We start from the raw sequence: 12,519 nt of genomic DNA, 5'->3' as shown, positions 1-12,519 counted from the left end.
ACGTAAACTCTCCGACATTCTCTGACATATTTTGACATTTGAAAATTCTTGTTTGAATGTTTGAAATAATTCACTTTGAGTTGTATCCATGAAATGTTTTGGATGTTCAATTTTGGCCCCTATTTCTTGATCTTTGATTTGTATAGTATCACACTTGTTGGAAGAAACATGAGAATGTATGGTCCAAAATTCAATAACTTGTCTTTTTATATCTTCAGAAATCCTATCTTTTCAAGGAACTCTACAAATATTCACCCAGTTATTCTCAATGTTATCATCTAGCATATTTCTCCTCTTGATGTATCTCTAGACAGTTCTTCTAGATATATGTAGTACATTAGAAATTGCATGTACCTATTTTCTATTTGTCAATTTTCTACTAGATATAGTAGTCATCAATGCTCTACGTGCATTACTCAAATCACCTCCTCGAGTTGTGTTGTCAATTTTGTTATAAGCATTTTGCAAGTTTTCAACTATTGTTTTATTAATATTATGCGCATGGCTTTTCCTATTATCAACACCCAACAACTCCAAAATAGGTCTCATATCTTTTCTCCTAAATAATATATATATATGATATGATTTGAGTTATTAAATTTATCCTACAAATATATACGTATATTTGTATATGTATGTGTGTGTGTCTGTGTGTATGTATATGTGTATGTATGTATGTATGTATGTACGCAAACACACATACATACATACATACATACATATAGCATCATTTGAATTATGATGTTTATATTAAAGTAGTATATATAAATAGATATATATGATATGATTTGAGTTATTAAATTTATCCTATAAATATGTTTGTACAACATATCAAAAAAAAAACTTATGTGGAAGTTTATATACAATTAGTGAAATTGAATATGATTTTCTTTGTGTCTTAGAGCATAATACGTAGGGAGTGTGCACAAGGGGAGGAGTAAATTAGTCATGTTGGGGCAACAAAATCTCAATATGGATAAAGATATGAGAGAGTCCCAAGCTAAGCATGTGTTGCTAATGATATTTGTGATTGAAATGATTATAATAGGATACTTAATTGCAAATTTTATGAAAATTTAAGAAAACCTTATTTGGGGTCATTACAAGTGGTATTAGAGCATGGTCTTACCATCCTGTGGGGATGCTGCATATTAGAGGAAGTAAAAACTAAGAGAAAATCATTATTAACCACAAAAAAACATATATGAGTCAACTAAGGTTCAACATTTAGCCACCATGTGTAAGGGTCTACCTAAGTCTTGTAGTCAATAAGGAGTTTCTAGAGGGAGAGAGGAGTAATTCAGATACATTGAGGTTAAAATTCCCAAAAATGTTCATGAGAGAACCTCAAGTAGACTATTTGCATGCCTAAGCACATTAATTTCATCATTCACCATAGGAACGAGATAATATAGGTGAATAGTAAGTACATTATTATTTCCAAGTATCTACCTACCTCAAAGATTTATGGTGAACAAAGATCTTGTGAAGGGGGAGGGGAGTAATTTGGTCGCTTGGGGTAGAGGTTCCCAAAATGGGATTTGTTCATGAGGGAGCCTCAAGTAACTTGTTTTCATACCTAAGCACAATAATCCAGCCACTCACTATAGGAACATGTACATGTAGATAATTAAGCATATCAATGAGACAAATATTAAATATTTAAGTATGATGTTTGTTTAAAACAGATTGATACAAGTATGATAAATGTGTTTCAATCATTGTTTTGTCATTGATGTCAAACTTGCTAGTTGTTGGTAAGACAATTGCTTATATAATTTAAGTACTATCATTTATTTGATTTATGAAGAGGATTTGATCAAATGAGGTAACAATAGAACCTAGAGGAAAGGTTGAGTTATGATATAAAAAGGACTACAAGAATCAGTTAAGACAGTGATATTATAGTGCATTGGTAATCTACTTAAGGTTGCAAAGGATAGTTATAATGATTAAGTTAATAAGAACAAGTTAAACAAAGTTTGTCTACCAAGCTTAACATTTTTCATAGTGGGTACCGAGCAAAGTTAGTGCAAGCCAAGCAAAAAAATAGTTGGAACCAAGTAAAGTTAATTTCGATGTAAGCCGAATGAAATAATGTAAGCCAAGTAAAGTTTAGTTGATGTCGAGCACTAGTAAACTTTAGTTTGTGCTGAGTGTTTTGATAGTGGATGTCAAGCAATGTAGTGTGTGTCAAGCATCAAAAGCCAGTTAATGTTGAGTGTCAGCATTATGAGAAAGATCAAGAATTTGATGAATCTAAGCTAACAATTTTGATTTCTTGGATTGTGTGAACCGTGTGGAAGATAAGGTTGATGAGCTAGTGGCATAGAATTCATGGTAAACCATTTTGAGGTGAAATAATTGAAGGAGAAGTTTCTAGAAGGGAATGAAATGAAATGAGGGGTAGATTCATTTAATCCTACCTAATCCAATCTAACCCTAAAATGGACGATGGAGGATGATAAAAAAAAAATCTAAATTCTCTATTTATAGAGATGGTTGGTCATAAGCAAGGGTTGTCATGTGTGAGAACCTAATGAAGACAAGGAATCTAGGGTATTACTTCATCCAATGATCTAAGTAAAGAGACTGCATTGGCAAGCAAACAAGAAGGCTTAAGGGTATGAATGCTTGAAGGATGAACAAGCTATTGGGGCTGAAGAGTGTGAAAACCAAGCATAATGGAGGACTAAAACAAAGATTGGTAATCTAAAAATGGAGTTGTAAGTTGTTATCAAATCAAGCCTTACTATTACTCTATAATCATTATATCAGTCTAGGGTAAATGCTTTGGATTAAGGTTGACCTAATAGTCATTTGTAAATCCTTTAACTGGGTGGTATTCTAGGTGAATGATCTAAAGTCTTCTAATAAGGCTCACTCCTAATAGGGTGATTGAAATCCTTTAACTAGGTCACATTTAACAATGTGCATTGTAACCTTTAATAGGGTTGGCCTTTCACAGGGCATCACTTTAGAAGAGTGAGAATGAGTAGCATGTTATTGGTGGTTTTTCCCAAATTGGGTTTTCATGTTAAATCATTGTGTCAAATGTGTTATTGAATCTGTTATGTTTCATGTTTACATTTCTTCAAATTGATTTGACAGTAACCTACAAGTTTAAGTGATTTCATAATCTAATGGATGCATGCATGATGAAAATGTTTTATGGATATGGGTTCACTAAGTTTTGAAAAGTTTTATTTTTACATTTGGACCTTGGATAATTGATTCACCCCCCTCTTTGTTATTCTAAAGAATTCCAACAATGTTTGTGTCTCTTTGTATTCATGGGTATACTTTGAAGTTTATACATCATGTTTCATGTCTTCATGTGTATACTTTATGTCTTCATGCATCGACATGTTCACTTTGTGTCTATCAAGTCTACTTTACTATATATAAAAACTTATATCAAGGTATATAACTTTTAATGTCGAAGGGATTACGATGTTTTATCCAATTCTCTTACTCACTCACTATACTCCTGGGAGTTGATAGATGGTGTTATGTAGGGAAAGGCAAAGTAAAACTAGAGGATATACTGGTGTCAAGTGCTCTACAGTATGTAAATCTATGCTCTCCTTAGGATGAGTATAGGAGGAAAGTAAATAATCAAGGCTAAAACATGTGTTAAACACTAGAGGTATTGTAAAATATATATCATTACTTAGAATTAATTACATTGTTTACATTGTAATGGATGAACATTTTGTGATTATTGACAACCTCTCAGTTAGGGTCATGATCGTACTTCATGATTATGTTGAGTATGATTTTTATTTCAATAATATAGACTATAATGATCAAGGCATAGGATTCACTTTTAAAAGCAAAGCTATTGATTTTAAGGTAGTATAATGTCTACATCATAAGATGTCATGTGAGAAATAGAAATTGCTTGAGGTTAATAAATTCGAGGAAGGGAAAAATTGTCATGAGCCCTAATAATAGATAATAGAAAATTAATATATTGTTAGTGAAACCCACTAATGTATATACAAACATATTAAATATAATAATATATTATTGTTTTTCTACTTCTCTAATAATAGACTAACTTGTTTAGATAGTCCATTCTAATAATATTATTTAGCAAGTCTATTCTAAATAATAATGAAATGTCATAATATTTGAAGACAACATACATATTGAGGAATCTATTATAAAAATATATTATTATCAACAATATAATAAATATTATAACTAATGAAATATAAATGATATTAGTAACTATAACATATCAAAATGATTGTAAACCAACAAAGAATGAAAGATCTTAAATGCATTAACACATTTCCTAAGAAAATTAAAATTTGATGGATCACCTCGAACAAAGGGGCACAAACATTTAAGAAGAGGTCGGTGCTATAAGTGTCATGTCATCCATTAGGGGAGGAAGGGAATATGTGTTGGGAAGTAACTAATGTACATAGTAGGAACCCATAAGAAGGAGATAACATACATCACATAAGATGGACCATTTTGGAAGGCCCACCAAACAAGTAGAGGCACCAAGGTGGATTTCAAATAGAGCCAAAAAAAGATAGGAAAATAAATAAGAACCTCCAAATCTGCATTGACCTTTGGATAAAAATGAAAATGGATAAGCATAATTGTATATGTGGTGGCTTACATCGTACCTACCAAACCCTGAAGCATTAAATGAGAGTAAAATTAAAAGAAAATCAGGATAAATGAAAGATAGGAGGTGATGACAGGCCCATTTGGGGTAAGTGTTAGAATGATTTAGAATAACTAAGGGGGGGAGGGGTTGAATTAGTTATCCTTAGGTCCAGATGTACCAATTAAACTTTCAATCACTTCAAATGCTTTAGATATAAACATTATTAGCTCAGTCTCTATAACAAATAATCAACAACATAAACTTGCAATCCACTGTCCTAAAAGTAATAAACTTGCAGAATCTAAAACGTTAACAATAAAACATCTTAGATGACATCCACACAAGTACGAAACTAGGATTTAACATGGAAACCCAATTTGGAAAAAACAACTAGTAACATGTCACTATTTTTTCTCTCTTCTAAAGTGAGCTCTATTAGGAGTCAACCCTGTTAAAGGTTACAAAACACATTGTTAAATGTGACCTTGCTAAAGGATTTAATCACTCAATTAGGAGTGGCCTTGTTAGAGGGTTTAAGAACATTCCATTAGAATCTCGCCTTGATTAAAGGATTTACATATTACTATTAGGTCAACCTTGAGTAAAGGATTTCAATATTGATATAATGATTAGATAGTAACAATAGGTTGATCTGACAAATAAAACTCACTTTGCAAATAAAAATCACAAGTTTGGTCCAACAAATGACTCTTTGACTAGCCTCCATTAACATCTCCATCATTGATTCACCTAGCAATCCTTCAAGCAATCACTCTTCACCTTAACACTTCACTATTTGACCTTCTACTCAAATTCACCAATCAATAAAATCAACAACTACTCCAACATTACTAGGTTAACCATTGTATCTCCTTAAATAGGAATTCTAATCTTTTTTTGCTTAAACATCACCGTAGATCTTAGCGTTAGGTTAGATTCATCAAATCTTTCCATCATTCATCTCCTCTTTTCTCTTTTAGAAACTTCTCCAAAATTTTCCTTGAATTCATGTATATAAATGCTCAAACATAGTTTTGCTTGAATTAAATGCTCTAGATCATCCATCTGTATCTTTAACATGCTTTCCATGTTCTAAGACTTCTATTGTGTTGGCTGTAAATCAAGATTTCCTCATAGTTTGTCACTATCCCTTGGCCAACATTGGGTTCTTACACTCGTTCATCACTAAATTACTTGGTTGCTACTAACTATTTTGTTCATCATATTTTTGATACTTGCTCAATATTGATGCTCGATTGACACTATATTTTTCTTCTCTTATACTATCACTTAGTCAACTCTAGCATCACGCAGCATAAACTTCAAGTTCCTTAATCTTTTTCTCTTTTTCTCAATCAAGCCTATGCATTTGGTCTTTCTTTGATCACTTCTTCTAGGCTTCAGTACAATTTTCTTCTCGACTTAGGTTATGATTAAACAATCATATTATCTTGTCAAAGTCCAACTAATCAAGTGCCGATTGTAATTTCTCATAACTCAACCTTGCCTCTAGGTCCTTTTGTTATGTCCATCTCAAATCCTCTTCATCAATCATCTTGATATGCCACTCTACTCAGTTAGCAACAATCTTACCAATATGGTTTGACATCATTGACAAGATAAAAATTATTCCAATTGTAGTTTCCAATAGTAAGTACCCGACAATGTAAGTAAAGAAGCAACCACAAACCCATTTAGGGGTAAGTACACATGCCCCCTTTTTACAATTTTTTATTTAGCTGATATAATAATAAATGAGTTATTATGTTGTCTAAAAGAATATATATATTCTATACATATATTTTTATAACATATGAAAAAAATAAACTTATGTGGAAGTTAACTATTATTAGTGAACTGGATAGGACTTTATTTGTGTCTTATAGCATAACAGGTAGGGAGTGTGTATAAGGGGAGGAATAAATTGGGTGCACTGGGACAACAAAATCCCAATATGGATAAAGATCTAAGGGAGCTAACCATGTTTGAACTCGAGCAATAATAAATATACCATCCATTATGTAATTTGGCATATAAAGAGAAATAACCTTATTCAATATTGCTAATGATATTTGTGATTGAAATGATTATATGAACCGTAATTAAAAAAATTATGAAAATTTAACAAAGACCTTATTTGGGGTAATTACATATTCCAATTGACTTTTTATTCAAAAGACTAGAGGCTTTGATTTTGTAATTCACCTTTCCACCTAAGTTAAAATGATTTAAAATTACAACATTGGTTTATCTTTTATTATATAATATTTAAGTAATTAAATATATCTTTCTACCATCCCAAATTGGAAGAACTTCAATTTATGATCATTTAGCACCTATTCAATATAATTTAATGATAAAATTGTATTCGACTCCCTCTCCTATCCTCCTCTTAAATGAGATTTAGGCAGGACCTAATAATTCCTCATTGGTATCCCTTTTCTACAATGTAAAGCTCAAGGTAGGATCTATTCATCTAGGTCCTCCCCTTCCCTTTATCTTCAACCAACATAATTCCCTTTCGCACCGAATGAGATTTCCTAGAATCTAGACTTGATTTCTAGATATTGGGACTTGTTTTGGAGTCTTGAGACACTCACAAGGGCTTTTGTACCTATTGATCAAGGAAAAACACTCATAAGGGCTTTTGCACCTGATCATCAAGTTCATCGTGTGTCCTTGATCAATCAAGGGAATAGTACACCCCTAATGGGCCCTTTAGGGGGGTAGTAAACCTTTGATTAGGTCCTATTTTGGGTCATGGTAGTTATAAATTTCTCAAGGTTTAGTCTAGAATTAGGTCTTTGAGCCTAAGTAGCCCGCAGGAGGAAATTAATCTGAATCATATATAAACATCCTCAATTGCTTCATTTGGCATAACATGTGTGTCTAGACAATCAAGGAAGCAAACATACTTACAATATAGCAAGACCAAGAAAACATTTCTTATGCAGACATGCCATTTTGGACATACCAATTTATCTTAGTACATTTACAAAGTGGAAGCAAAGAGGCTTGGAAACATCCTCTGAAGCAAGAGAGTATTTCATCTTCCTCTTCACATTCAATTCAAGCATTCAAGATTCAATCATGGAGTAGTAAATATGGATCATGTGTATAGCCTAGAGTACTTTGGCCTTGGCAGCTTGGTATGCTTTCTATTTTATCTACCTTCAAGTATAATACTTCATGCTAGGGTTTCAGATCTAAGGATTTGGTTCCTTACATTTTTACATTCAAATATCATGCATGAGTATCACACACATTACATTTCAAATTGACTATCTGTGGAGGTGAAAATAACCAATATGGGGGGTTGACTACAACAAACCTCTATCATGGAAATTGGGAAATGGGAAGGACATCCAGTTCTGGTCGGATAGATGGCTTTCCCAAGATCCACTTATCAATAACCCTATTTTTGAGAGATGGATGCAAGCTTGTACTGATCAAATTGGGTCCAAAGTTTGTGATTATTGGAATGGCCAGGAATGGAGTGACCTATCCCTCATCTCTGAGGACTTGACTCCTATAATGCTTATGCTCAATTCCATGATTCCTATCAATTTGGGGGATGAGCTGGTCTGGAGGGATAATCCCAATGGAAGATACTCTGTTGCCTCAGGCTATAATTCCCTTTGGAGCTTAAAAGAGAAGGCCCCTTGGGCGGAGGCTTGGATTTTGGGTCTCACTCCAAAGATCAACATTTTTTACTGGCTGGCTCTTCAGAACAAAATCCTTACTCATGACAATCTCATGAAGCGAGGACATGTTATGCCCAGTAGATGTCCCTTGTGTAAGAATCAGGCTGAGACCGGAAATCACATTTTCATCTTATGTGACTATGCCAGGGAGGTGTGGAATGTCATCACACATGATAATGAAACCCTCTGGTGTAAACCGGATAATCTCATGGATTTTTTCCATCAGTGGAAAGGTCTTTGTAAGATTGCTGGTCGGCAGGATCACTCGGACTGGATTTTACCCCATTTTTGCTGGGGAATTTGGAAGGAAAGGAATGATAGAATATTTAGAGACAGAGAGGAGCCGGCTATAATCCTTGGCAAGAAGGTCTCGAAGAATATAAAGGAAAATCTCCAAGTGCTGAAGGAGGAAGAAGAAGAAGAAGGGGACAGAAAGATAGCTAAAGAAAAAGACAGGAACCTCAAAAGGCAGGATGCTAGCTGGCTTCTCCCCCCAGATGGTTGGTCAAAAGCCAACTTTGATGGGGCTTCTAAGGGTAACCCAGGCCCTTCAGGTTGCGGTGGAATCATAAGAAATAGCTATGGGGAGGGAATAGCTGCCTTTGCTTCCCCGCTGGGAATCCAGACTATTCATCTGGCTGAAGCAAGAGCTGCGAGTAAGGTGGTCAAGTTGGCTTTTGAAGCCGGGATTACTAAACTTTGGCTTGAGGGGGACTCCAAAAACATTATTAATACCATTAATGGTATTTCCCCTCCCTCGTGGACGATTGCGAACATAATTGCTGAGACTTGCGCCACTCTCACAAAGTTCGATAAGGTCCACGTCACTCATGTTTACAGAGAGGCAAACCCAGTCGCTGATTGGTTTACTAATAAAGGGGTTAACACCACCAATAATCTGACCTGGCATGCCGGAAAAGATTTTTCGGCGGAGGCAAAGTTGCTCATCGACCAAGATAAAATCTTAGGAAGGACGGCTCAAATCCAATGCAATTATGGATAATAAAGATTGCTTAATGAATGGTAAGTGCCATTACTGGCATCGTGATTTTCACCAGCAAAAGGGGTTTCCTCTGACATTTCGACACGTTCGAAAGGACGATACCATTATTTTCAGAAAGGGGTATATTCACGGGTATCATAAAAGAAACATCACCATTTTTTCGAATGCAAATAACTTGCACAGTTCAGAGTTCATGAGAATTGTGGAAGTTGATTAGGTAAACATGATGGGTGAGAGGAGCAGAAAGGAGCCGGTGGGGGAAGTTCAGAAGTGGAAGAACAAGGCCAAAGTTTGGAGAGAGCTGGAAAAGGGTGGGGTTACTAATTTCGTCGAGAAACTTCATGGCTCAGATCCTGAGATCTCTAACAGCATGGTGAATTCGTGGAATAATGGTAAGGTTAAGGTAAACGGGGTCTACTTTCAAATTACTGAGGATGTGGTTGCTGAAGTCACGGGGATTCCGATGGAGGGGCATAAATTCTTCAGAGACAAGAAGATGTCTTCTAATGCAATCAAGGATTTTGTGAAAAACACTGAAGAGTTGAACAAGCTGGGCAAGAAAGAGACGTTTTTTGTAACGGATACTATAAAGAAGCTCTGGAGGTATGTTCTCTACAATGTCATTGAATATATAACCCTAGACCCCAGGTTTGATAGGGTTAGGACTCACCATTTTGTGATTCTGAATCATTTTCACCATGGTAGTAAGATCTCCTTCCCGTATTATCTTTTTAACTCGATGAACAAGGCCATTTCTAGTTTTAAAAAGAAAGCTACCGTCAACCCGGCACTGCATGAGGGTCTTCTACTTCTGATTCATGAGCATTTCCACGCTCAAACCATTAGCAAAAACCCTATCCAGGGGGCGGATGTTGACAAGAGCAGCTCCAATTTTTCCTCAGATTCTGACGATGTCGAGAGCATCAGCTCTGATGAGGTTTTTGAGCATTCAGGTAAGAAGACTAAAAGCCATAAGAAGGATTACCCCTCTATCAAATTACCCAGCAGAAAGAGCCCTAGAGGTCATACCCCAGCTAAAACTGGCTCTGCTGAGGTGGAGGAGGAAATGGATACTGATGATTCTGACAAGGTTTCGAAGGAGGAGCTGGATGAGGAGAAACTGAGAAAAAGACAGAAGAGGGAGGGAGAGAGCATGGAGCGCTCCAGTAGTCAGGGAAAGGATTCTTTGCCCATTCCCCTCTCCCCTATACATCCTCAGCCTCCTTTGGAGGAAAATGACAACTCTGGACAGATTGAGGGGGAAGTGCAAGTTAATTACAGAAGGAAGGCTTGGAAGAACTTCAATGTGAGAACGGCCACTATGGGAATCTACAGAGAGGCGATGAACCCCCAACTCCTGGTGGACGACCTCGAGAAGCCTAGACTCAATGAGCTAATTGACCCGGCTATGGTGGCTATTTCTGATAATGCAAGAGAAACGGGCATGAATCTGTTGAACAATGCCCGCAATAGCATGATCGACAACTTCAGATCAATTAAATGGCTTTTCCATGAGCTTGAGGATGTCAGAGATAGGGTTTCCCAAATGGAAAAAATCAAGAGCAAGACAAGTGTAGAAAGCCAAGGCGACCGGAACAGCTGGGAGACTTTGATGGAGAGGAGAGTAAAAAATATTGAGAACTACAATCACAACCTGGCAAGTCAAATGATCTCCCTCCTTGCTTCGATCAACGACAACATCCTCTCTCTCTTGGAAAATCTCAAAGACAGGAACCAGATGGAGGAAGATGATAAACAGAACAGAGACAAAGATAGGCTGGATGTGGATAAAGCCAAGGACAACACTATGGAGCAGGATTTGACGAACGCCCAGGATCATAAGGCAGAAGAGCAACAAGAGTGCATCGAAGCTGCCAAGACCATGATCGAGATGGAGAAGTAGTCTGCTAGGTTGGGTCTCTGTCCTTTGGTTTTTGTTTCTCCTGGCTTTGGCTTTTTGTCTGGTCTCTGTTTTTCTGGTTGGTTCTCTGGCCTTTTTAGTGGGCAGTTGTTTCGGGCTGGGCCTTTGGGCTTATTTTCAGCCGTAACGCTTATGTTTTGGCTGGGCATTTTTTCGCTTATTCTTAGCCTTTCTTGTTGTTAAACTTATGGGTTTCAGGACCCCTTAAAACCTGTTTACCTTATCAAAAACAAACCTCTACATAGCCACACAACATCCCAAAATTTAAATATTAGTAGATCTTAGAAAGGGAAAGTAGTTGCAGACCAAAGTACCCTTTTCATCATTTAATAGAACTAGAAATCTAGAATTAGCATTGCACACCTTTCAACAAGGGTGCACTGCACCCTTGATGCTCCAATTTGCCCTTGAAGATTCACTTATCCCCTAATAGATCACCAAAAGATTTATGGGGCTTTCATTAATTGTCTCTTAGTTTCAGGCTTGGATCCAACTCTATTCACTCCTAGTAGTAGCAAATTATACAAAAATCAAGGTTCAAAATGTTGAGATAAGTACCTTATCTTCTTTTTCAATTCAACGTTTCATTTAAGAACTTGTTTACTTTACATTTCATATCTTGCTCAGATTTAGAAGTGCTTATTTTAAATCTCAAAGGCAAGTATCTTTCTTTTCCTACCTTCACAATCATTAGATCGTAGCTTGAGTTGATGCTCCTTTATCCCTTGGATTGAATTAACCTATTAAGATTTGGCACCTTTGAGGGTTGTTTTGAAAGAATCTCTTTCCTTGGACTTGATCCTTTTGAGATGTCTATGGGCGTGTGATGAAATTAGGGTGAGTTTCCTTGATTCACATTTCTCCTTACACATTTTTGGTGAACCCATACTATGACATTTCTACTTATGATATTGGTGTTGGATCTCATATTGCATGTGCTTTTGCATATCTTTACTTTAAAAAGGAATTCTTGCATTGCATTCAAAATATTTTATTTCTTTCATGAGTACTTTAATGATAGCTTTACAAATGATCCAAATTGTAAGGAGGATGTGTTAGATGTGGTATCACATGATCTACCTTCTCACTCATTTGTACTTTCATCTGGGACTTTTTATGATAAGTTGTGTGCATGGTTACCTTTCTCTATAACTATTTCTTATATTGATGTACCACATGTACATTATGAAAATCCTTTGATGACCGTTAAGGTTGTCCTAAACTTACTATTGAGGGTAAACCTATAAATCTTTTGAACTAT

The sequence above is a fragment of the Cupressus sempervirens genome, chromosome 9, assembly GCF_028749045.1.
Source record: "Cupressus sempervirens isolate cs-2001-9-10 chromosome 9, ASM2874904v1, whole genome shotgun sequence".
Taxonomy (NCBI): Eukaryota; Viridiplantae; Streptophyta; class Pinopsida; order Cupressales; family Cupressaceae; genus Cupressus; species Cupressus sempervirens.
This window is presented reverse-complemented; position numbering follows the sequence as displayed.